Source organism: Corvus brachyrhynchos, unplaced genomic scaffold (assembly GCF_000691975.1).
Source record: "Corvus brachyrhynchos isolate BGI_N302 unplaced genomic scaffold, ASM69197v1 scaffold23, whole genome shotgun sequence".
NCBI lineage: Eukaryota > Metazoa > Chordata > Aves > Passeriformes > Corvidae > Corvus > Corvus brachyrhynchos.
Window position 1 is genome coordinate 3485740 of NW_008238983.1, and position 27379 is coordinate 3513118.

Sequence of the window (27379 nt, forward strand, 5' to 3'; positions counted from 1 at the left end):
TTTGAGAGCGGCCCCGTTCCGGCTCAGCGCTGTGCTGCGCAGCTTCTCGTGTCGCTGTGGAAACCGCCGCTTCTCCCTCCGCAGGGCTCTCCGAGCCATGTGCTCAGAGAGGGCTTCCATGCCGACCCCCAGTTCCTGGCTGCTCGTGGGCCCTGGCACCCGCAGCGCCTGCGGCGTTGCTCCCTCACTCGCGGTCACGTGGCAGGGAACCCTGAGACAGGGATGGGGTCTGTGATAAGGCGCACGCTCCCGAGGGGGCCGGGCGCATCCAGTGCAGGCATCTCCGCCGGCACGGCTGCAGTCATGCGCTCCTGGGATGGCGGCCGCGAGGTCTCAGCCACGGGATTACAGTCATCCTCTGCTTTAGGGGTAATGGGACCATACAAATGCTCCTCAAGAGCTTCACTGATTACAATTAGTCCACGGAGAGCTTCTGTCACTAGTCCATGTTTTGTCTGATCCCTCATCTTATCCCAGATCTCGCCCCAAAAACACCCATGACTAGTTTCAGGAGGATCAATATCAAAAAGTAAGTCTCGAGAAATATAGAAGAAATTTTTGAAAAGCCAGGTAAAGAAATGTTCTAGATCTCCCAGAACAAATACTTTCTTGTTTTGTTGTTCAAGGATTCCTTTAACTTCTAGATACATTTCTTTCTGTGGCTCAGAGAGCCACATTTCCCACGATTCTTCCATAGTCCAGAGAGAATATCCAAACCAAGGTGAGAAGAGAGAGATCTAGAGGGATTTTTACTCATGAATTTTCTGTCCTTAGGGATTGGTGTCTTGCCAGCAATTTTACACCATTTGTTACAGTGGGGATTCTGTAACACGAACTATCAAACCAGGAGTCCCGTGGAAAAGAAATATATATGGACAGATTCTTGATAGATGTTTCAGAGATATGTTTATTTCTCCAGCCGCATGGCTGGGCTCTGCCGAGGAACCCTTACAGTTGCTGGACCCGAGGGTCCTTGCCCATGCAGAGGAACACAAACCAACCAATGGGGAACGAGGCTGACGTGGGGCCGGGGAAACCCCGTGTCTCCCCTCAGGGCCCCTCTCCCAGGACAACATGGCGGGGGAAAGGGACCCCAACATCTGGTGACAAGGACTGCAGCAGAGGTGGAGTTATGTGTGGAAATTATGGGAGCTAATGTCCACATCAGCTTTCCTAAAATCGTGAAGTCATACAAAGTTGAAGCTTTTTTTTTGTGCAGCATGCACATGAACCCCTTGATCTGTAGTGTAAAAACCAAACCAAACAAGAAAAACTAAACAAAAGCATACTTGGACATTAGTCATAGCAATAATTAATGTTGGTCAGGAAGAAGTACTTGTATCATGGAAAAGGAGCAAATCTTTGTGGAAGGACATCCGTGAAAGAGTTCTACTTCTTACTGAATTGTCTCCAATAGAAGGACAAATCTGAATCAACTTGTGTCAACATTTAAATTCTTCTCATCAATACAGGAGGTAAAGTAACTGTGTTGAGTTATACCAGACACCAAGGAGATTATAGAAGTGGAAAGTACAATTATTCAATATGTAGTCAGAAAATTCAGACATTTCATATGGCTCTGAAACTCATCACAGAGATGTATTCCAATTGCAAGGCTACATAAGAGCTGAAAGCTGCTAGAAGACTTTGTCTAGAAGTCTGGGAGACTTCAGTGAACACAGGTTTATATCCATATATTTGTTTTGTTATTTCATTCACCATGGAACAGGATATTCTGGAAAATAAGAGAACCATTAAATATCAGAATAATGGTGTAGGTAATCATTTATCTGAATGTATCTTGGTGCCATTCTTATGGATGCTCTGTTCTTTGTCTTTACAAAATTTATTTTCTTCTATAAAAGCACTTAACACTTATGAGAAGGAATAACTTATTAACCAGCAGCCAGAAAATATATGTTAATATCAAATTCTTGATTGAGAGATTGAGCTGAGATTTTTGGACATTTTAATATACATACTGAAAAGATATTTTGGTGTCAACCTAAAGCCAGGAAAGCAAATTTGGGCCTTTCATTAAAAAAAAAAAAACACAAAAAAACACAAAAGAAAACTTTGTGTTTTAATGTGCTTTAGTTTTCATAGATAATGCACACCAGCACTAGTATCATCAGGCAGATGATACTCTTTTCCTACAGTTGGAACTGGAAAGGAAAAGAAAAGGTATCAACTTAATATGAAATTATATTTGTAACTAAATTTTTATTCTACATTCAGCAATCTTCCATGTGAATGCAAAAAGTTTTGCTTCACTTTCATTTAAAAAGTATTTTAGGTTCCAGAAATCCAGTTAGGTGGAAAATAGTCTACTACCTCCATTTTTCTAGCTTGATAAAGGATAATATTTTTTATCCAACTGTCTTAGTTATTTGCTATCAAAAATGACAAGATACAAAAATGACCCCACGCTGGTACCTTCAGGTGCAGCAATAAAGGTACTGTAATGAAGTCCATGCTAAAGAAATCTGCGTTAGACAAAATAATGTTTTCAGCAAGACCTTTGTTTCTTCTGTTCCTGTATGTTTATTGCTCAATGTCATCATGAATGATGTTGGAAAAGCAAGACATATAGGAAAGGTCCAGCTGAATGCTATGATTTGAAGACTTTTTTGGGAATGGCCTTTTAGTCGCTTTTAGCTTTCTTAGCTGCAGAACATGGCATCATACCATTCTTGATACATGTACATGAACTTTCCAATCACTTTATGTAAAAGTCCATAACAAAAAGTGATGGCTGAAAAAAAGATTGTCAAAATTAAATAAATGAGACTCTTTTCCTTATGTTTTTTTTTTTTTTAATCACTGGGTAGCTGCTTATATCACAAGATGACAAAAATACTCTTGCCCTCTAAACAATGGTCTAAAACTGACACAAATACTGTAAATCCTGAATAAAATCTTCATAATTAGGACTGTATATGCAGAGTTATTGCTTCCAGTATATCTGACAGTCACCACAGTGACAGGTGAACAAAGACAAAGCAAAAGGGAAAAAAAGAATGAAAAAATGCACCCAGAGGTTATCAGAAATATTTCCAAGGAATGCTCAATATCATGAGAACACAGTATATTTTCAGATGCATTTTCAAGATTAAAGCATCAGCTGCCTTAAGTGAGTACAACTTCAATCCTGGAAGAAACATGGAAATGCGTGTAGAGAGGGTGACAATACTACAGGGAAGACCAAGTTCCAGATTTTTATACACAAGGATTTATATTACCTGTACATACCTGGAAGAGATTAATTTAATATATAAATCATACAGAAAGAGAGGAAAAAATAGCTTTGAGAAGTTAGACAAGAGCTATAACTAATTAAATCTAAGATTAAAAATAAAACAGATTATATAGTATGTATGAGAATACAGTTCCTCCTTGAGCCTGGAATCATCTTCCATTCTTTTTTTCTATCATGTCCAAAGAGTTGGCGCCAATGTCTCACACTATGTTGAAGTTGAAGTTATCTATTGAGGGAGAAGAAAAATCATTCACCTGAGCCGTGACATAATAGGATAACCACCGGCGCACATAAAGAGCAAACCATACAGTCTGGGCTGGTAGTTTGATGGTATTTTTTAAAACACCAAATCATATTCAAATATTAAAACACACAAGCAGTTTAGTAGAAGGTGTTGCTGTTTGTTGATTAATTGATTCCCATTGAACTCCTAGAAATCTTCCAGCCTTACAGTATACATTCACAGTTACACATGGTACCTTCAAATATGAAAACTACAGGGTTTTCTTGGATAAGGGCACTTGTCAATTAGTAAGAGTGGGAACAATTTTAAAGTAGAAGGAATTACAGCTTTCTACATCTACATGGAAAGACAGTTACAATTACTTATAATAAGACAGTGACAGCAAAAATCCCTTCACTAAGCAACCCTGAACAGCCTGTTTTAAGGAGCAATGACATGCAACATGTTGAATGAAGGACAAGAAGAAATAGAATTCCTCAAAGATAAAAGCTTACTGGGATGAGTCTAGTTAGAAAAGGAATGATTGCATATAATAGATCAACAAAATATTATGCACAAATACAAATTCTGGACTACCAACTTTGTTGCTCTGCCCTTGTGAGGGTAACTAGTGATGTACGTATTTTGTGAGACATTACAGACACAGGCAAGAAAATATTCTTAGAAAAAAAACCCCCACAAACTAAGCAACTGTTTTTCAGCTGTCTGTGACATGTTTCTATTTATACTTCTTTGATGTTTTGATTCAAGAAAACAGATCTTCAATATGAAAATAGTGACTATAAAACATGCACAAGTGCTGGGTGCATCTGCCAAGTCAATGAGGAGTCTAAATGACAGTCAATTCTTTTGTTCAGTTTTAGGCATGGACCATAAAGTGGTGTTCAGAACACTTTCACTTCCAGTGGAGTGGCTGACAAGTTAGAAAGAACCCTTATACAGACTTTTGTGTAATGAGAGATAAAGTGTAAACGAGAAGGCTTTTCACTGATTCAATTGACCGCTTGCAGTTACACATGCAAATTGATATGAAATGGTCTAAATAGAGCAAAGCAGAGCTCTTGGATTTGCTGAGACTGATTAGAATGTTTTTTCTGGATCCATTTACTTCTACAACTACTTTGCCAGTCAGCCTTCACATTTCAAACCCATTCCGGCATGACACAGGTGCCTTGAGCTGCTCCAATGGCCAGAGAGAGGGTGTCTGGGAGCAGGTCTGCCAGAAGCCCTGACCCTCTACAGCAGGGGAAGCCATACGAGGATTGGCTTGGATCACTTGGCTTGTTCAGCCTGGAGAAGAAGGGACTGAGGGAAGACCTCATTCCAGCCTACAGTTTCCTCAAAAGTGGAAGTGGAGAGGCAGGCACTATTCTATTCTCTCTGCTGACCAGTGACAGGACCCAAGGAAATGGAATGAAGCTGTGTCAGGAGAGGTTTAGGTTGGATATTAGGAAATGGTTCTTCACCCAGAAAGTGGTTGGGCACTGGAAAAGGCTCCCTGAGGATATGGTGCAGCACCAAGCCTGACAGAGTTCAAGAAGCATTTGGAAAATACTCTTGGACAGATGGAGTGACTCTTGGGGTGGCTCTATGCATAGCCAGGAGCTTGAATTGATGATTCCTGTGGGTCCCATCCAACTCAGGATAGTTATTGATTCTGTGAAAAACCTTTTGAAACAACTGAAACACCTGAAAATGACCTTAGGGCTTTACAACTGGTCTGTCATGAGGGTTAAGTGTTACAGACTCAAACCGATACCTCAGAAAGCCTCATAATGCCTAAATATCTGTTTCTGGATAATATTTTCAAAGTGGTTAAGGTTATCAGTGAATCATTGACATTAGACGTGATCATTGACTTTGGATATATAATTAGGCTTGTAGCAGTTGAAAAAAGGCTTCTTGGATTTTTCAGGTATTGGGAGGGCAGTTGTGTTTGATTGCTTGGTGGGGGGCATTGGGGAGAAAGCTTTTATTGTCTTTTCAGGATTTGGAATAGTGTTCCTTTGAGCATACTGTATGAACAACGAAAAAAGCATTAACAAGGAGGGGAGCCTCACACATATGTTAGTGGACAGAAGGCATAATGAAAAGATAGAAGGAGAAATGAATCATAATGATTCTTCCACAGAAAATATCTTCCACTGGAGTCTAATCACCCATTTAATGTTATAAGAGATCTTATGGAATATGGTGAATGATGTCTAATGAATAGTGATGAGATTCACCTCATTAATGACCTTAGCAGGTGAAACTGATTTTTAAGCTGAATTGTTATCTGGAGAGATTGATTGAATTGATTCCAATTGCAACTGGTTACATACTAATTTGGTACAGATTTTCTTGCAAGTAGTGTGAACTGAATCAGTTTTCAGAGCTGTAATGGCAACGGCAACTAATGTTGATTGTTCTTTGCTCATTTCTAGATAATTCTCTAAAACGTGATAGCTCAAGATATTTCTTTATAATGTAGAAATTAAGCCAGAAGAGGTTGGGGTTTATTTGACAGTAATTTTGGGAGGGTTTCCTCCCATGTCTTGTCTGGTTTTGATATGTCAGAAGTATTATTTTCCTTGGTCCTGTTACCATAGGATTGCTTGAGATCTGTGGTATGAAAGGATGTTCAGATGTCTCAGATTCTACAAAAATAGAGGAGTTGATAAAAATATTAACATTTTTTCCTCAAAAATAACTGTTCTTACCACTCATATTTTCTAAAACAAAATAAAATTCAATATACTCTTTTCTGAATACTAGGATTTGGAAAAAAAAGCTTACATTGCATCCATATTCAACAGATCTCTCATCATGCTCTTTGTTCTGACGTTTTTCCTGGCATGAAAATGCAGTATTAAATCCAGGTTTTGTAGCTTTCCCTGTAGTCTTTTGGAGGCTCTACATGTTCAACAAACTTTTCAGTATTGGACTAGTACTCAAAAGGTTTATTATAATCCTATTTTTTTGCCACTCAAAATAATTTTTCTGAAGAAAAGAATAAAGAACACAAAACCAAGCCTCTCTTTACACTAAATATCTCCATTGTTTCAGAGCTGTTCATACACCGTAAAGATTGGAAAGACAATAAATGGCAACTTTTTTCCTCTAAAAAAATACAGCCACACTTCAGTAAAATCAATTATTTGACTGTGTTGTGTCCATGTTTTTTTTCTCTTTTGATGAATGATAGAAAGTCTATGGTTTTGTAGGACTGATTTCCAAATGAGAAAGAATTAAAGTTGTAAAAAATGCTGAATTTGCCAATAACCTCTCAACAAAATATAAACAATTCCTATTTTGCCTTCAAAAGACAGCTGAAAGGGTACCTTGGAAATTTAATCTGCAGAAATTCCAGCTAGCATACCACTGATTCTGGTCCTGTTGCCAAGGAACAGTTCTCTTCTGTCTCCCTTGGTGCTAATCTCTACTTTTAGCAATGTTCCCCTATTCTCATTAGTCATGCAATGCTTCTTTTAAATGCTGAAGCTAGTGTTGAACATTTTGCCAATTCGTGTATCTGGCAATCTCGAAAATGTGCACACTATCTGTGCACAGCCTGTGCATTGACTACCAGGTTACAGCAAGCTGAAACTCAAGTGCACTAATGCACAGATGCTTTTATACATGTGTCTATATTTTAAATGAGAGTTTAATAAATTGAAATTTAGTTGAAATGGAACAATTTAGGTTTCCAAAGAGAAATGCCGAAAGAATTGTGGTAACTGAAAGCTGCAATATTGCCTTTAAGAGTATTTAATTCTGCACAAGATGTGAGTAAGCAAGGTAACAACTCATTGTTAATTCCGCAACTGAAAATAATTCAGTCTATTTTACATTTGATAAAAGAGTAGTAGTATAGCCCAAATAATGTGGTAGATATTTCTGAAATAAAGAATTGTATTTGTTAGTAGATGTAAGTAAAGAACATGTCGGTAGAGAAAATGTCTCAAAAAACCCCTTCCAAATAAAAAATCCAAAGCATACAAAACCATTAAAAGACAAAAAAAAAATTACATCAAATGACTAGTAAATTGGCTAGCTTGGGTTTAGTTCACTATGTTGTACTTATACATGGATCCTCATCCAACAACATAATGGAGCAAAACATTCTATATTTTAAGAGTACAAGTATAAAGGTATAGGTAGAAATGTAAAAATCTTAAGGCTAGCTTAAGTTTATACTACAATTTATAGAAAATCCACAAGAGTCAGATTCCCATTTTGAAACTTAAGACATCAATACATCCTTTAATTTCAACTGAGATGCACTTTAATACAAATTTAAGTATTTTCAATCAATATTTCATAAATAATTTTATGCACTTATTCAGCTCACTACTGAAATGTAACCATGCCTGCAAAATGGAAATTAGTGCCAATATCAGTTCCATATGAACCTCATGGTGTTCTGTGCTTTTTTACAAGTTTTGGTTATTCTCAGCTCTGAATTTTAAAAGAATTCATGAGTTCAGAGAAAAGTTTGCTGATGTAAATGCCGTTTGCTGAGAAAGGAAGAAAATACATTATGGTCTATATTCCAAATCTTTGAAATTGTGTGGAGGATGATAACAAGTAACATACCCATGGTCTACAGAAGTGTTAAGACTTCACTTCTGACAGTTTTCTAGAACAGAATGCAGTATTGATTTTCCTTACTCTCTTCCATGTCTTTTCAAAGAAAAGCAGGGTTCCAGTTGTGAATATCTACCACAACAATTTTTAAAAAACAGCTGTTTGAAAGACACAGTGTAAAGACACATTGTGTTCCTTTGTTTTATTTAGCTTTGTAATCACTGAGCATTGTAAATTCCAGTGTACTTTATCAATGAGGCACAGTTTGTATGTTTGCTAGAATGAAAGCAGATCTAGAAAGGGGGGTTTGTTTGGTTATTACATAGTGGGTTTTTTTCAAAAGGGAAGACTAACTAAATCCTTAAATAGAGCAGGACTTGCAATGAAATCTGAGTTGAAACTTAAAGGTGACAAAGAACAATTAACAATTCTCTGTACATTAATGAAGTAATTGGAAGTATTTCATTAGTTGCCAGGCAAATGTATTGTTAGTGCTGCATTTACCACAAATCATTGTTCTGGCTACCATGTCAGCAGCATTAGCCATTTTAACTTGTTAGCTGCCTGCCAAATCTCCCTGCTGCAGCATAATTTAACATCCTGAGAATATTAATTATTCATATGGGTATTTGTCAAAGAATAGCTTTTCAGTTTTTATTTTGATCTTCCAAATAAAGTGGATCCATCACATCCCTAATGCAAAACAATCTTAGGAACAGCAAAAATGGTGATCACTGCTCTGCTGGTGACTGTTTTGCTAGCAGAACACAGATGGCAGGGAATGCCATCCAGTAGCTCCAGTTTACTGGGTTATTTGAATCAAAGAACAATTCCAGCTGAAACGGATCTCAGGAGATCTCTAGTTCAGCTTCCTGGTCAAAAAAAGAGGTCAGATCAAGTTGTTCAGGGTTTTTTTTCTAGTTGGATTTTGGAAACCTTGAAGGACAGAGACTGCAAGGCTTCTGGGCAGACTTTTCTGCTGCTTGGCTCTCCTCAGGCTGAGAAAGTTTTCCTTATATGTTGAGTAAAACTCATGTTTCAACTTATGTTCATCAGCTCATCTTCCTACCATGTACTGCTGAAAGATCCTGTTTCATCTTCTTACTTACCTCCTCTCAGGTAGGGGCAAGCTGTGCTGGGTTGTCCCGAGGCTGTGACTTTCCAGGCTGAACAAGCCCATTCTCTCATCTTCTCCTCATAGGTCAGGTCCTCCAGTTATGACTAGTTTGGCCCTTCACTGGTTTTTCTGCAGTTGGTTAGTGTCTTTCTGAGGGCCCCAAAACTGAGCAGAGTATCCAGATGGGATCTTGTGAATGCTGAACAGAGAGGGATAGTCCCTCATGGCTTTGTCACCATGACTACTTCCTAGGGTGCTGTTGGTCATTTTCACAGCTGGGGCACACTGATTGCTCATAATCAGCTTTTGTCTGCCAGGCCTTTTCCTGCAGAGATGCCCCGAATCAGGTCCCAGCCTGTGTCCTCACACTGGTGTTTCCTGCATAAGGACAGCCCTTGATATTTGTCATTGTTGCATTTCATGAGACTTTTCTGCCCATTCCTACAGTCTGACAAGGTCCCTCTGGATGACAGCTCTTATTTCCTGCATATTGACTCACCCTGCAAAAGTACTATCATCGACAAAATTGGTGAAAATATCCTCCATTAGCTCCTCCAGATCCTTGATAAAATAGTTAAACAGGTCAGGTCCCAGTTTAGATCCCTGCTGAGCTCCATTTTGTACAGACCTCCACCATTTGTCACAGGTTTCCAGGTAGATTATGACGCATTAACCACAACCCTCTGAGCCCAGACATGGAGCTAGTGCTTAGCCAGCTAGATGTCTGCCTATTCAGAGACAGTAGGAGTCGTTATGAAAAGCTTTTCTGAAGTCAAGTTAGTTAACATTCATTTTTATGTATTAGATAATCTACTACATACTCTAGATAAACTCATCAAGGCTCACTTTCACACAAAACTTGGCTCAGATGATCTATCCATTCCTTCAGCAAGCAGAAGTCTGTTTGTTTAATGCCCCGGATGCATATTCTGGTACTCCTCAGTATCTTCAGCTTCACAGCCACTTCAGTTTCATGGGCACTACTGTAAAAGCTGTGATCGATTGCCCAATCCAAGCAGCTTTTCCACTGCCAGTGAAGAGAAGACACAGAATTGCCTTATGTCTGTTTGGTCTCTTCAATACCTGTATTAGTAAATTATCCCCAGCATCCTTCAGAAGTCTCCACTGATTTGCCCTTCTAAGAGACATCAGAGAGGTTCAAGTACTCCAAGAGCATCAATCTGTCATCCCATGACTTCCTTATGTCATGTGTTAAAGAAGTCTTGTCTTTGCACACTTTATCACTCTGATCTGGTGATCTGAAACAGTTCCATCATGTTATCACCCTCATTGGCCTCTCCTTAATTCATGAACCATAAACCATTAATGAGTCCATTGTCCATCCCACAGAAGAGTTGACACCTATGGTAAAGTTCTGTTTACCATAGGGGGAAACCTTCCTCACCATCTTCCTTGCTTTTCATTTGAGTTTGTTTCCATTCACAGAAGTACTCCATTTGTGCAAGCTGTCCTTTGACCTCTCAGTTACTCCAACAACATTGTAGTTTTATGACTACTCATGGAGCTTTTGCTCTTTCTGCATGTTTCTCAGGCTGTATTCATTTTTTGCACACGCACTTAAGGCTGGTGTCTTATCACCCTTTATTTCCTTAGGTGTCTCTGCTTGCCATTCCATTCATTGCTACCACATTTAACTGCTTGTATTCACCCTCTGCCATCATTCTTTGTTTAAAGCTCTCCTCAGCAGTTTGGTCCTCCTACTGGCAAAGACACTCCCACTCCACTTTAACAGGTGAATCCTGTCTATTCCGAGCACTACTTGATCCCCACAGAGACAGGAAGTCAGCACTCTAAACATGGATTTCTGTCCCTTGCAAGGAGTTTCCCCACTGCTGTCTCCTGCTGCTTACTCTTGGTGCAGACCCATGGTTGGCTCTGATACATGCTAGGACATGACATGTCTTTCCTTTGCCTGCTACCAGGACACTGTTTATGCTCTGCAGTTTCAGATCTGCAAGGGAGGAGATGCCTTCGGTCAGGAGTGAATGGCCTCAGCCTTAGAGCTTGGATTCAACTGAGCAGAAACATTGGCTGCAACCTCCTGTGTACCAAGGGTTTCAGCCTTGTCTAGTTAGGGCCTCAGTGAAAATTCTATCAGTCTTTTACCTTCCCTGGTGCTTCACAGTCTGATCAGGTCCACCCACAGCCCCTTCACATGGGAGCAGCCTCTCAACCAATACACACATTTGCCAGGCACACCCTCACTACTTCCTCCAGCCATGTAAAGGGACCATAGACAGTCCCATAGCTGGGGAGGTGCATCCTCCCTCTTGACCTGCTCTGGGTTCAGGCCTTTGATGTGCCAGGAGGGTTGCGCCAGTATCATGTGGTGTGGAATCACCATTGCTGAGCTGTTCCATCACCTCCAGTGGTGTTTTTCTTCCCTTCTGGATGAATTCTGTTATTTTCACTCAGAGCTGTGGTCCAAGGTCTGGCAGTTGTATAACTGACTTCCTGGACTGGTTGGAAGAGGATCTTGATGCTTCCTGACCCCTAATCTGATGCAAGCTAAACAGCCTTATTTCACTGAAGTGAAGGAGACTAAAGGCTCTGAGAGATTAGGATAAATATTTTTGGAATGTAGATAAGGTAAAATAGTAGATAACCATGCCTATCCTACTCATTTGCTGCTTACAAGCATTCAGCAGCCTAGCCTGAAATAAGTATTCATGTCAGACTATCATCTTTAATAACTCACTAAACTGATACCATTGCTTTTTATACAAAGGATGTGGGATAAGGGCCCCTATTGAGCTCAAAGAAAAATTAAAATGTGTATCACATTATATTTATATTAGAATCTTTTGTACATTTTGCCTGAGAGGGACAGCTATCTCTCTACAAGAAGGGTATAATTGCAAGGGATGCATCTCCGCAGGACTTCCAAGATGAAATTGGAAGGTTATTTATAGTAAAGAATAAATGACTACATGGTGTGGCAACGGCAAAATATTACTGAGAATTAGAGAAATAAAACATGACGTTCTGAAGATGAAAGATAAAAATGAATACAGGAATTTACAACAGATAAAATACAGGAGGCCAGAAAAATAATGACATTTAGGTTTTGTGAATAAAATGGTAACTGTAGGAAAAGTGCAAAACTGACAACTAGATACTGAAGTGCTGAGGATATCAGCAATAGATTTTTCTCAATAGATTAGCAACTCCCACACACAATTTTTCACAGGATAACAATAAAAAGGACAGTCAAGCTGCTTCCTTCTCAAAAGGTTAACATCTAAAAAAGAGTCAGAAGTTGCAAAGCTAAATTAGCTTTTTCTTACAATAGGATCTCAATAATGTATAAAATAAAGTCTTCTGTTTAGAATGGAAGAAAAGATATTATAATGCAAAGCATAATGCCTTTGCTTTATTTTAAGGAGTCTGTCTTTACCAATGATTAAGGGGAACAGAGAGATAATCCAAATTACCATCTCTATTCATATCGTACATATGTGTCTCCCAGCTAGGAGCAGTCTCAACTTGTAGATCTCACTGCTGTTCCTAACAACAGCTAGGAGGCTGTAAGGATTCAGTTGGGTTTTGTCCCCTGAAAACACTCATCAAACTCTACTACACACTTTTCAACATCTCAGATTTGCACCAACAAATTGAGGGAAATGACCCTGTGGAAGGGGAGCTGGATCTTCAAAAAGAAAACCGATTGCCCTCACACTCACTTGCCAAGGCTCACAGGCACCAGTATACCCATGTCCAAAAGCTCTAGCTGAAACTCAGAGCAAAGGCATATTTTTGGACCACCCTAGTCCAACCTGTATTTTGTAGTTTCTTCTTAGGTTGGCTATTGTGTTCCATTTGGATATGCCTATTGTACCTTTGAGGTGCTCACAGTGATCACAAGTCTACTTTCCATCCTGCCTTACTTTTCAGAGTCATTTGAATTTCTCTTTTTTTCTTTCCTAGGAACAGAGGAAATAGTCAAGGCTCCAGCTCCAGGCCTTTCCCTTTTCACCGATATGTCAGGATAGCCTGTGTCTGAAAGTCTGACTTTGACTTTCATCAAGTGGAGGCAGTCTTGTGTTTTTCCATGAGTGTTTCATGAAGTGTTATGTGACAACTTGTGATCTTGATGACCTGCTGCTTTAGGCATTGTCTCCCATTGCCATTCTTAACCATGCTTCCCTTTTTCTGTGGCTTCTACACCCAGGCATACTCTTCCAATCTCCACACATAGTAGATTTTATATTTCTGTTACAATTCTGTGAATCACACAAAAAATATGCTTGATAAAAGTGAGTTAGTGATAGAGCTCCTTACTGTAGATAAATGTGGGTGAATAACTTCCAGCTTTATTTATAAAATTGATAAAATGCATGTGAACAGAATTAAAACCAACAAGAAAGCAGGACCTCCAGTTTTCCAAATCTTCTCCCCTTTTTTACTGAAGGGTTGATTTGGAAACAATACTCAGAGAATGAATGCAATGAAAGTTAATAATACATGAGATTTGAACATATGAACAAATGAGATAGATTTATATTGCTTTGAATTATTAAAAGAAAATGTTGCCAAATATTATGGGTGATAATACGAAGTGATTCTGGGGGTGCAGGCAGGACACCATTTCCAATCTGTCCAGTGTTGAAATATGGGGTCCATACATGACAACCTTGGCAGATGTCACCATAGAGGAAAACATTTATCAGTACAGAGAGAAACTTTTAAATATTCTTAGTTCATTTAACATTATCAGGGAAAGAATTTCCACATTAGCAGCCAAAAATTGGATACAGTTTAACATTCAATACTGTGTTAAAACCGAATGACAAAAAGTGGCTGATTTACTAGGCCATACCAGCCATCAGACACTTTTAATTTTATACCAGGTCAGAGTTATTATGAACAGTGTCTCAAGCCTGAGACCAATATTTGGTAAAAATATAAAGCTTCATGAAGGACGTGGTGCAAAACCTAAATGTTGATAGACATTGACTAACACAATCTGAAATTTCTTCCCTACTCTGCTTTTATCCCCTAATTCTAAACCACAAGACTTTTCCTATGATGATGGTATTGAATTTGATGATGGGTGATATATCCTTGGACCTCACTACTCTTGCCTTTGGTTGCATTAGATTTTAGCTCTAAAAGAGTTTTACAATTTTTTTTCTGAAAGCAAAACAAAACAAAACAAAAGAGATACTCTCTTACATGTAGTAAAGTTTTTGTTCACTGTCAAAAAGGAACCATGGAATTGAACATTTACCTAAGAAACAGCTGCGGTACCTCTCAGTGATATGAAGATGGTTCTGTTCTGCATGCAGCCATATGAATTACCTTTTACTGCTGTTTACCATGCCATGCTAGCTTTTCATGTGCAGCATCATAAGGCTGTAGCATCTGGTATTTGCACAGAGCCAAAGCCAAGAACAAACTGTGGCTTATAGGTATGTACCTTTTAACCTTGAACAGGTTCTGTTACCATGAATTGGAAGAGTGTAGTCAGAAGATGCATTTCACAGCTAGGAGTTTCTGAGAACACAGTGAAGGGGTTTCACCTGACATCTGTTTTCTGGATACTGACTGTCACAGATATTGCTGTCACTCTCATCTGTTTCCTTCATCTTGCAGGGGATTTCAGTGAGACAGTAGAAATGACAGAAGGAATCAGCTGGAGTCTAGTTAAGTTAAAACAGAGTCAGCAGCATCTGTTAGCATACCTTCGGAACAAAGGCCTGATTTCTAGCTCAGACTTCACAAAACTTCACAAGCTAAATTGCTTATAGACATTCTTGTGAGAAAATGCAACATTTAATTCAAGGTCAGACGGAAGAGAAAGGAGGAAGTTAGACTTTCAGAGACCAGTTCCTAATACGTCTTAACATACCAGTAACTTAAGAGCTAGATAAAGTCCATTGCTAGAAATTCAGAAGAACATTACGGAATTTGATTGGTACTATATGTTTACAATGTACAAAAAGAAGTTCCTTTCTAGAAGAAGAAACGGAATTATAGTAGAACATATTCTTTTTGTTCCAAAGGCATCAGCAACAAACCATAAAGCTTTGGCCCAAAGACTAGTCAATGTTCTGAACAAAGTATCAAAAAATCTATGTAGTAACTGGGAAGAATTAACTAAATCAGAGGTGTTAAACAGTGCTAGAATATGGTGCCATTAAAATAAGAGAGACCAAAGAAGGAAAAAATGTCTCCAGAATTACCACTATACTCAGGTTAGTACTTTAAATCCCCTGGAGATTCATATTCCAAAATCTGATCCCAGAATTAGATTCTGATAGCCTTTTCTAAAGAATACTCCCTTCTTTAAAGCTTAGAAAAGGTTGTTTAACTTCTCTGTTCAAACACAGAAAACACCCAGGCTCAGCCTCCCTCTTAAACTACAAGGATTCATCTTTCCCCTCAGTGAACAGCATTTTGGTTAATATGTGGCTATAGGTTACAAACACTTTTCTCCCTTTCTCTGACATTCTTTGAATGCTGATTGCACTGTTCTGTTTAATTAAAAAAAAAAAAGGACAAAAAGAAAAGAAAAGAAAAGAAAAGAAAAGAAAAGAAAAGAAAAGAGAAAAGAGAAAAGAAAAGAAAAGAAAAGAGAAAAGAGAAAAGAAAAGAAAAGAGAAAAGAGAAAAGAAAAGAAAAGAAAAGAAAAGAAAAGAAAAGAAAAGAAAAGAAAAGAAAAGAAAAGAAAAGAAAAGAAAAGAGAAAAGAGAAAAAAGAAAAGAAAAGAAAAGAAAAGAAAAGAGAAGAAAAGAAAAGAAAAGAAAAGAAAAGAAAAGAAAAGAAAAGAAAAGAAAAGAACCACCATAAAAGCAGCAAAACCAAAAACAACCCAAAGAACAACAAAACAAAACAAAATGAAACAAAAAGAAACAAAAAGCCAAACCAAACCCCCCAAAACCCCAAGGAAGTGAAGGAAGAACACTGATTCCCACTGCTAAGACCTTGCACATTTGAATGGTGAACAAGGCTACTTAAGCATTCAGAAAGCGTTTCTGCTAAAAGTTCTAGAAATAAAATTCTTATGGGAAGAGACAAAGGCTTTAAAGGAGTTTCTCAGATTCAGGCAGAAATCAGAAAACTCAGGTTACTTACCTTTATCTGATTTATTTCCCCAAATTTAAAATGGAATTGTCACTACTTTCAACCTCATATTTCTTTTCCCAAAATATACACATTAAAACTGATGAGAGGGAGCATGAATACAAAGTAGTGGGAGTCATGTGATTTAACACAGTGAAAGTCTCCCATTCACTTTCTTGCCTTCACACTTTTGGTTCCCTTCCTCAAACCTTGAACCAATCATGATTTACTCTGTACACCTAACTGATCATCCAGATACCTAATCACAGCAATATTTTAAATGGCTGTATTCTGAGCCTGCTTTTTCTTGCTCTTTATTACCCCAGCAGCACGAGTTAATTTTTTTGTTTGCTTCTCTTTCCTGCTATTTTATTTGAATATGTTTTTCTTTTCCCATTCTATTATAATAATTCATCCACTAAAGCGCATTACCACTATCATCTCTCCTTTAACTGTAGTATTTCTACACATAGGAAAAATACCTTATCTCTCAGAGGATAAAACTATAGCAAAGGTATTATCTTTTATGTGCTACTGTATGTGAGCTTATAGGGAGGAAAGGCTTTAAAGTGTGCAAGGTTATGAAATTCTAAGCAAAAAGGTATTCTAACTCATCACAATTTTGAGCAATCTTACCTATGAACTAACAATGAATACATAAAATGTCAACCCACAGGGTAACCCCTTCAAAGTTATAAGCACTTGAAACTTACAGCCAATGAACACTTTTGCAACCATAGTCGCCATGACAGAGTAAATACACTGATTGAATGCTACTGCATCTCACAATCAGAAATATGGAGAAAAGCCGTGGACTGGTTGCTAAAATAATAAACTGTAACACGTAAAACAAGGAGACAAGATGTACTGAAGCAGAACAACCAAAAAAAAAAAATTAACTTGTCTGTCCCAGAGTTATCACAGCTCCCACTTAAATACCCACATCTTAAAAACATAACTTACACTGCAAACTACTTTAAGGTTGCTTCGTGTTACATTTTAGCTGCCAATTATTCCTGAGAAACTGACACTGACTTGGTGATGTGTATGTACAATATGTTCAGAAAACCAAAATATAAGGTATATAGGAGGGGAAAAAAATTCAGAAAACAAGAAGAAAATGTTATGTCAAGTAACACTATTGACCTTTTCCTGTAGCAATATGTTTTAACTCACTATACCTGTAAGTTACCAGTAATGGATAAGAATGGAAGTCTAAGCAAGATGGAGCAAAGAGTCTTTTTATAACATTGTCGGTAAAGTTTAGAGGAGGCTTGCACAGAAACAGCAACTCCATGGAAATATTATAGTTATAAATACACCTATAAATTATGTTTTATTAATGGGACAAGCAAAAATTACATTTGGTCCTATATTAATTTATTAACTTTTTAATTCATATGTTATATCATAAATGACAGTCATCAGATTCTTTATTTTGGTGAACAGAGATGGTCAGATTTAAGCAATAATTGCAGATGTGTTTGGCATGCTATTTATAGCCACCAGTGATACAAAGCAGAAGGAGACTTAAATGACTATAATAACTTCAAAACTCAGTTCTGAACTTCAAATTTTTTAAAAGCATCAACACAGATTCAAAAGCATATTTCTTTCCAAATGGATATTTACATTTGAACATGGATTTCTTTCCTCATGCTGATTTGTTACAAAGATTGCATTGGTAGAAAAACATCACAGTATTTTGTGACAAACAATAACATAGCAATCATCTTATGAAAGAGAAGATACATGAAAGGTCTTGTCAATTGAGAAAGAAATCATTAATTTAAAAAATTTATTATATTTGGTTTATGTGGCAAGGTTTTTGTAGCAGGACAGTGGGAGAGACTGCAGGGGTGGCATCTGTAAGAAAATATCAGAAGTTGTCCCCATGTTGGACACTTCCATACTGGAGTTCCAGCAGATTCCAAGAAGGACCTGCCACTGGCCAAAGCTGAGCCAACCAGTGACGGTGTTTTCACCTCAATGAGAACATATATAAGAAAGGGTAAAAAATACTGTGCAACAGCAGTAGGGAGAGGATTGAGAGTATGTGAGAGAAACAGCTCTGCAGGACCAAGACTATGATGAGACAGGCTGTCCCTTTGCAGCCCGTGGAGGACCATGGTGGAGCATATATCCACTCTGCAGGCCATTGGGGACCCACTGGTGGAGCAGATGGATATGCCCTGAGGAAAGCTACAGCCTGTGGAGTGCCCGTGCAGGCGCAGACTCCTGGCAGGACCGCTGATCCTCTGGGGGACCCACACTGGAGTACTCTGTTCCTGAAGGACTGCATCATATCCCAGAACAGTTCTTGAAGAACTGGAGCCTAAGGGAAAGATGCACATTGGCACTTCATGAAGGATTGTATCCTATGGGAGGGAATCCATGCTTGACCTGGACAACTGTGTGTGAGGAGGAAGGAGCAGCAAAGACACCGCTTTACGAACTGACCAAAAATCCTATTTCCTATGCACCTGCACCACTCAGGGGAAGGAGGCAGAAGAGTTAGAAGTGAAATTGAGCCTGGTAAGAAGGGAGGGGCAGGGTGAAGGTGGTTTTAATTTTGTTTTATTTCTCATTGTTTCACTCTGTTACAATTAATTGGCAATAAATTAAATTAATTTCCCCAAGGTGAATCTGTTTTGCCTTGTCCTTTTCTTGACCCATGACATTTCATTATATTTTCTCCCTGGTCCTCTTGATGGAAGGGGAATAGTACAGTGGCTTTGTGTGCACCTGGCAGCCAGCCAAGGTCAATCCACTACCTTTATCTAGAACAAAATATTTGGTATATATTTTTAAATAAGTACTAATTAATCCCTTATATGTATGTGCATTTCTAGAGTACTTGTATTATTTACTGTGGGATTTTTTTTCTGTTTAAGGAGTTTGTTTGCTTGTTTGTTTGTATTTTCTTTATTATTGATAGCTTCAGCAATTCCAAATGGTGATATTTGCCAAATTTCTGTGAGAATTAAATAATTATCTGACCTAGAAATCAATTTTTTAAAAATTCAAATTTAATCTTATGCCCTATTCCTCTATTTTAAATACCTATTTAACTGCCATGAAGACCGAAAGTTCCTGGTATCTGAAAAAGTCTTGTTAAGAACATGAAAAATAAATCTTCTTCCAAATAATTCAGACATACCTGCAAATATTAAATGCACAATACCTATCAATAGTTACCAGATATTTGGTGATATGGTAGCATATCAAAAGCATAAAGTAAATTGTCAAATTTCTCAGAAATAAAAATTGTTCATTCTAGCCTTTATGCCATCATTTTAATGCCAGCCACAATTTTAAAGTCTATATTATAAGAAACCTGAGAAAAAAAGCATCAGATAACATTTGGCAAAGAATTTACAGAACATTTTGCTTTGTTAGCTTGATCAATGGATCCTCAAGCTCAGGAAGAATAAAACCTTGGTTTTCTGTACTTAAATTATGATAATGCAAGCATACTTCAGTGTTAAGTAAAGACTGATAAACAGTACAGTCATTGCTCACCAACAGAAAAATAGACAAATATAAGCATTTTCAAAACAAATACACTTTTGTGAACATTATTTACAATACAGACAGATTTAACAAACTCCAGAACCAAGAATATGTGGGGGAAACAGAATCCTTTCTTCTCAGCTGGAATTACTCATCACATTAAATTCACTTCTTTTATAAGACCTAATTTTGCAAAAACAACATTTCAAAGACTGATTTTGTCTTATTTCAAGGCCAAGCAATTGTTTTCCAAGAAAAAATCTGGGGTGTTTCCAAGTCTTTTCCATCCACTGCTTTTTGATGAAAATCCAGGATTTTTAGCAGTTGTTGCTTTTCACACCCTCTCCAGCCTTATTCACAGCAAGTTTGACTCATGGAAAGTGTTTGTTTCTTCAGAACCATGAACACAAATGAAGGTAATAATAAAAAATATAAAATAAGAAAAATCTTGAAATAAAACATTCAAATATCATGTGTAGCTGCTTCAGTCCCCATTTTTAATCCCTGAGATTATGTCATCAAGATAGTATTTTCCAATTTGTATGAAGGCATTAGGACTTACAGTGCACAAATGCTCAGCAACAGAAAGGAACAGTTTATGACAGGAGACTTAACTCCATGAGCTCAGCTGCTAGAAAAGAAGTGGGGCACAAGATGACACTGCAAGTAACAAGAAAAGCATTTCTAATCCTAATATATATTTCTGAAGAGAAACATTTTTTTGAATGAGAAATCTTCCCTGGATGTTGAGAGTTATATTTTCTCAGTTTTTTCCCTATTTAATGAGCCCCACTTTATGTCCAAAAGTAAAGCTAGGTTTATCCCATTTTGCAAAGTCTGGTATACACAGTAGATTTTTCTTGGAAATTGCCATGGAACAAAATCCTTATAGGCACCTTGATTACACGAGTGTAACAAATATGCTATCCTAACTCAACCTGCTGTCACTGATGCTGTAACCCTTCTGGCTCTGTCAGTAATGGAGAAAAAATATTATGGTTCCTCAAACACAATGTAATCTCAGATTTGGATAAAAATAATAAATTCAAGATTCATTATGATGTTATTAATATATTAAAAAAGTGCAAAGGATGCAACTTTCTTATTAGACAGCATTCAGTCTCTTCTTTATATAACTAAAATTGATTTTTACCACTCACAACCTTTAAAAGTAGCATGTTATTCAAATATACACACTAAGTGAATAATCAGGCAAAGTTTTAACATATGAGATTGCTGGTTGAAGTGTACTTAAGTTTTTCTGGAAGCCTGTTGCTGTTAAGGGAAATAAAAATAAATAACATCCTAAGAAAAAAGCCTGGTTTTAAACCCCAAAGATTTGTCTTTTAGCCAAAATCTCTTTGGAGGGGTTATGATCCATGAGGAAGAAGCTCAAAGGAATTTTTTTCAAATATTTTCAGAGTAACAGAATTTACTAGAAAGGTATTCGATTAGTTTATTCTGTGCTTGTGATTTTTATTTTTGTAATGCAAAGTTGTTGTTCTTATACCATATGTACATATTTTGCACACAACACTATTTCTGGAATTGCTAAATCAGATAAAGAATTGAAATGAAATCTGCATTTATTTTTAGCCATGAATTTACAACACTGAGATACCTCACACAAAATGAAGAAGATAAAGTTCATATTAGCTAAGCAGTGATGGTAAAGTAGGTTATTTTTAGTATGAAAGAATACAGTGTGGCACAATTTCTAATTCCACTGTGCATCAATAGATGCTATGGCTTACTGTTGTGGAGTAAAAGTACCAATGATAAGAAACAATATATTAGAATATTTATATTAGAACATCACAATTGAAGTACTCAATGTTTATTGTGCTGAAATGTGTCATTGCAGTTAAATGAGAAAAGTATTCTGGTTAGTGAAATATTTTGTCTAGCGTAGCTGAGGTTTTGCTTATTTACTACAGACCTACAAAATTTTAAGCATTAAGATATATTTAAATATTTATGTAAATATAATGCTCATTCTATCCACTGTTTGGAACCATTCCTCAAAAACTTGCTAGAACTAAGATGAGGAACAACAGTTTTCAGCAGCAAAGAGTTAAGAAGCTTTTTTTTTTATTTTTCAGTTTAAAACGAAATTTGTGTATTGTAAAAGACTCAATGAGAACATACCACAGCATTTTTTCCCCTGTGAAAGTAATACATGCTAGTTTTCAGGTATTTTAAGTATTCTTTTATCAACATTAATGTCAGTTAAAACATTTTATTTAATTCTATTTCTTTAAGAGAGTGCTGTTAAATATATTCAGTATTAATTTTTAATTGTCACTTAGCCCATGTTAATTAAACATAAAATAATCAGACCTATTGAAGGGAAAAAGCGTCAAACAAGAGCTTTCTCATAAAGGGCTCCCCTTACTCTTCTTGCTAATATGAATATATTCAGTGCTGCTTTCATGTTTCAAGAAAGAGCAATCCAGTACTTCAGCCAATCATTTCTTAATTTATTTTTCATAGGCAACTGAAGAACAAGGTTTGCATTGCTTGGTATGGAGCTGTGTTCTATGATGAAGTAAAATAGGTGTTAATTGATTCTGATTGACAGAAAAGATAAAATTATTAGATGTGTCACTTTGGATAGTCCCTGAGGCCTCAAAAACAAGGACAAACTGTTTTCTTAAATGAGTTGCTGCAGCCCTGTGAATAGGAATGTCTCATGCAGGTACCTACACTTTCCAAACAGCAAAATGTTCATCAGAAATGAATTCATTTTAGGTGCAATTAAGAATCAGATAAATGAAGGTTTGTGAGTGCGATCATGGCAGCTAACAATGCTAGTTCTCCCACCAGCCTGTACCCTTTCACTCACCTCACCTTTTCTCAGATACTGTTGTATCTTTAGGACTTCACCTGTATTATTGAGCATTTGGAATTAAAGAAGATTGGTAAATCAAAGCAGTAGATAGTGAGGCCCTTCATACCTTAACTAAGTGAGCCTTAGGAGAAATTAGGTGTAGTCCCTTGACAACAGATCGTCATTTTTCACACATGCAATGCTGTTTAAAACACCAAAACAGTCATGCTGGGACGATATATTTTCTTCCTCAAGTGATGTCCGCATTTCTGAGAGGCACCACACTCGCCTTTCACCTCTTCCTGGAGGAAGAGGTGAAATTATTGTCCTTACCATCACTGCTCTTTTAAAAATCTTACATGAAAAATGCTTCTACTTCCATTTGTGCTACTTTCTAGGTGAAACTATGACAGCTGTCCAGTCCTCACAGGGATGGTATCTTCAGTTTCCAGAAAAAGATCACATTCTGCCCAAGCATTTAGATTTCACCGGTGGTTTCCATGCCTTGAGGAAATGGTGATATCTATGTGTTCTCAGCTGCCTATAATCCCTTTTTGCACACAGAAGTCTTCACAAATAAAAGATTTCAGTGTTAACCAATTATTAGTAGCCAAATATTTCTTGTTTTCTCCAGAGCTTTGAAAAGCTGCGCCACATGCCTTATGCTAAAACACTTAACTTCTAGTCACACAGTGCTGATTCCATCCCCTGTGTTTATAAATTTCATTCCCTTCCCTCTCTGCTTTGATTGTCTCACAACTTATATCAGATAAATGTAGCTCCTGTGCTAGTGATAGCCCTCTATAGACCCTTGTTTTCTCCCAGACATCTGCTTTCAAGAACTGGTGACAAGCATATGCAAACAAATAAAATACCTTAACTACTTAATGATTTCTAGGATTTTCTAAGTGGGCCTAATCTCTTTCCATATATTGCAACATGAAGAGTCCACTAAATTGAATGGTTTCACTGCAGATTTTTTTCTCCTTCTGCAAGCAGTATCACTCAGGCTATAATCAGCAAGAATCAGAATATATGGAACTGATAAGGACTTGATAATTTTTTAATGAGATTGAGTTTGAGAAATGTGACAGATTGTTTGACTAGTCTGAGCTCAGTTTGTGAGTTATATTTTGTTAAAAAAGAGAATGAGCTAGACTGAGCCTTAGAAGAGAGATTGTTTTCCTGGTAAACCTCTGAATCTGGGGGAAATGGATCCAGGGTCCAAACTGTGCAAAAAGAGCAGTGAGGGAGTCAAAGCAGGGATCTTGGAGCAGAAATAGAGTGAAGTGGTGGACAGGGAACAGCCCCAGACAGATCTTTGAGGGAATGGACAGAAGTCTTCACGTCTTCATGGAGATCAGGAGCAATTGGATAGTTCCTTCTAACTCACAAAAGGCAGCAAGAAATTTAACCTGGAGTCAAAGACTCTCCCAATTCAACTATTTAAAATGTTAAGTATGGTAGTTTCTATTTAAATATAACCTAAACTTTCAAATATAGATTATATATCTGAGGCCTTCTTTTGCGAGGTAGCAATAAGGAAAACTTCTCAACAAATTTACTTCAAAGAAGGTCCTGTCATTGTAATACTCACCAGGTATTGTAGGAAAGTGAGCACCTGACATGAAAAAAATATTTTATGGTCTATATTTTAGAATTTCCAGCAGAATTTTCCACTTTGGAGATCTCTAAACATACAAGATAGCCAGGTATCAATGGAAAATTTTGCCGCTTGTGCAAGAACCTTGATATCATATCTGCACCCTTGATCCTTTCTCATCTCTATAGTGTGTTGAAAAAGTCCTTCATTTCCTCCTTTTTAATTATTTTCTGAGCCTAGTATAGCCCCTTTACAGAGCACGGCTGGTTAAAAAGAAATATGTAGCAGAGACTCAATAAATTATTTCCAAAAATCTGGATATATTTATGTGTAATCTATTTCCATTACATGTATATGTCAGCCTTCTGACAAAGTTGATCACAAACATTCATTTGGGCAATTATGGTCTTAGATATCCATGTCTGGAAATGAAAGCAGAATTTTATAGAGAAAATATAATTTAAGAAAATAATTCTAAAAGAAAACAAAGTAAATATTTGTTTGTTTATTTGTCTGTTTGTTTGTTATGTTATAGCACACCTCTGTCCTTACATCTGATGTGATGTCATAACATGTCTTCCATAGCAGAATACTTGTTCACATTCTTTATGGAACCTGGAAAACATCTAGGTTTGTCCTAGCTGGCAACGTCCCTTTTTCTAAAAAAACCCAAAAGTTTATTTAATGGTTTTGGTACTTCATAAAAAAAAAGTAAAATCATGACAGTAGAAATAACTGGAATCGAAAAGCATTGTAAAAATGTCAAGTTTGAATGAATGCAAGGCATTTAAAGAACACTATTTCTAATATTTTCATTGTAAAGAAATAAAATATAATGCAAATATTACCAGGCCACAAATGATTACCCAATACACTTCCTGAGTCACCTTGAACTGTGAAGACTGATCTACTCATAAAGGTTAACTTCAATAAGCTTGGAAATTCAGCAGTGAGTAGATCCTTTAGCAGATAAAACTAAGGAAAAAGGAAATTTGTGAAAAACTGCCAACTCTTCAAAGTTATAACGCTGAAAGTATAAGTATTTAAACAGAAAAATGTAGAAAGTTTGTAGCAGATCAGCTTAGATAAACTATAAGTTCTTCACTGGCCTCAAATAGAAGAAGAAAGGGTTTAGAAACTAAAAATTAGGAGAGATTACTGAAGAGAAAAATGAAGCCTAGGCATAGAAGAAAAAAAGTGAAAGGTCAAGACACAAATGAGATGCAGTTAGCAAAAGGCATAAAAATGACAAGAAATCAGTTTCTAAGTATAAGAGGAAGACCAAAGAAGGCATTGTTCTGCAACTAATCAAGAAGGAATGCTATGCACAGATAACACAGAGAAGGATGAAGCTTTTAATGACTTTTTTTTGCACCAATCTGCAGTAAAAACATCCATTAAGGAGAAGTGCCTAGTATAATTAATATCAGCAACTAAAGGAGAAGATCTCAATATGGAATAGGAAAGACATGAGCTGCAAGCACTTAGATAAATCAATGTGATCTGATGAACTTCATCCTGGGATACTGGCTGATGTAATCAAAAAACTCTTAGTGGTTTTCTTTGAGAACTCTTGGAAGACAGCTGTGGCACCAAATGAGTTGAAAAAATAAAAAACCCTGTTCATAAAAGAAGAGAACATAAGAAGCTGGAGAATTATACAGCAGTTAGTCTGACTTCATTCCTCAGAATAAAAACAGATCTTTTTAAAATTAAAAAAACCGAGCCAAAAACTACTTTTGAACACTATGAAGACAATAAGGAGATGACTAAGAGTCTACATACGTTTTTCAAGAAAGAATCCAATCAAACCCAGCTGTTTTCTGGCAGGGTAATAAGAATTTGATTAGAGAAGAATGAGGGGAGCAAGGATGAAGCAGTGCTATATAAGCCAAATTTGGAAGTTACTACTGCTACATTTCATATAAAAGTTTAAAAAACAGGAATTAATGTGTCTTTTATTTAGTTCTTATGCAGATGAGAGCTAATTGTGAGGTAGAGAAGAGCTCTATTTATCTGGTGAAATCCTTACATCTATGTGATGAAGTGAGTAAGAAAATCAAGCAGCTGAATATGAGAAAGAAACAAATCTGTATATCGAAGACACAAAAGCTTGTCAATCTCATATAGGATAGTGAGTGTTTAAAGACTACGCTACCTGATTTAACAGTGATCGGCTTCATTTTGGTGAGCAAATATAGGTTTGAGCAAACTAAGAAATTCATGTCAGACATAAGTGAAACAGCAATAGCCAGGAGAAGAACACATGACAATGTGATAAAAATAACCAAGAACTTGAAAAGGGAAATTACATGTGGCTAGGAAAACTCTTTCCTGAAAGGAGTATATTGGGAACACATTTTGAAGCAAACAGCTGAAGCTGGCATCTGATCAGTACAACTCTGGATGGCTGAAAATTATAAAATCCTGTTACTGGAGTGCAGGAGTTTCCAAAGTGCCTGTGTGGTTCAGATGTCACTGCATCAATTGATCAGTAACATTTAGTAGCCTCAAATTCAGAAAAGAACAGGCAACTTGTGATGTCACAGTGGCTTTAAATACTATTTCCTGTGACATGCCCAAGAACAAACCACAGAAAAAGGGTAAAGACTGAACCACAGTAACACACAAACCTGACAAGTTAATTTTCAAGGAGCAGAGCTGCTCTTCTTGGCAAAAAGGAACCTGTCTTGACTCTGATTCATTTCTGTGTTATAATTATTTACCTGTATTCTGCAATTAAAAAAAACCAAAGACATAGGAATAGATCAAATGGTAGAATTATAAATTACTACACTGAACGGGTATAGCCAGCTGTACTGGCAGAGGATATAAACCCTCCAGAACATGATAATTCTCCCAGAAAGGATCTGGAGTTTTCGGCAAATGACTGGTTGCTAATGTACTGAGATTATGCTTTTACAGTGAATACAAATATCTCACAAAGCCGTTATGAACAGACTTATGGGCTACTGATCACATTATTCCTACCTGTGTAATAATTCAGATGTTTACGCAGTCTCCTACTTTATGCACATTGGTAAGGAACAGTGTACATAGTTTGACATGTTGCACTTCAGGAAAGATTTGTATTTATTGTTAAAATCATAGCACACCAACAAATATGACAGAAATATAGGAAGCTCCTTAGGCAGGAC

At 37.1% G+C, this 27379-nt stretch overlaps 1 long non-coding RNA gene across 1 annotated transcript; it reads right to left on the reverse strand.

Annotated features, from left to right (window-relative positions):
- Window positions 1–1007: 1007 nt before the first annotated feature.
- Window positions 1008–26152, reverse strand: LOC108447761. Its single transcript, XR_001863441.1, has 3 exons — window positions 26139–26152; window positions 22634–22643; window positions 1008–1100 (listed from the first exon to the last, which is right to left on the reverse strand). It is a non-coding gene; the product is annotated as an uncharacterized LOC108447761 (long non-coding RNA).
- Between the last annotated feature and the right edge of the window lie 1227 nt (window positions 26153–27379).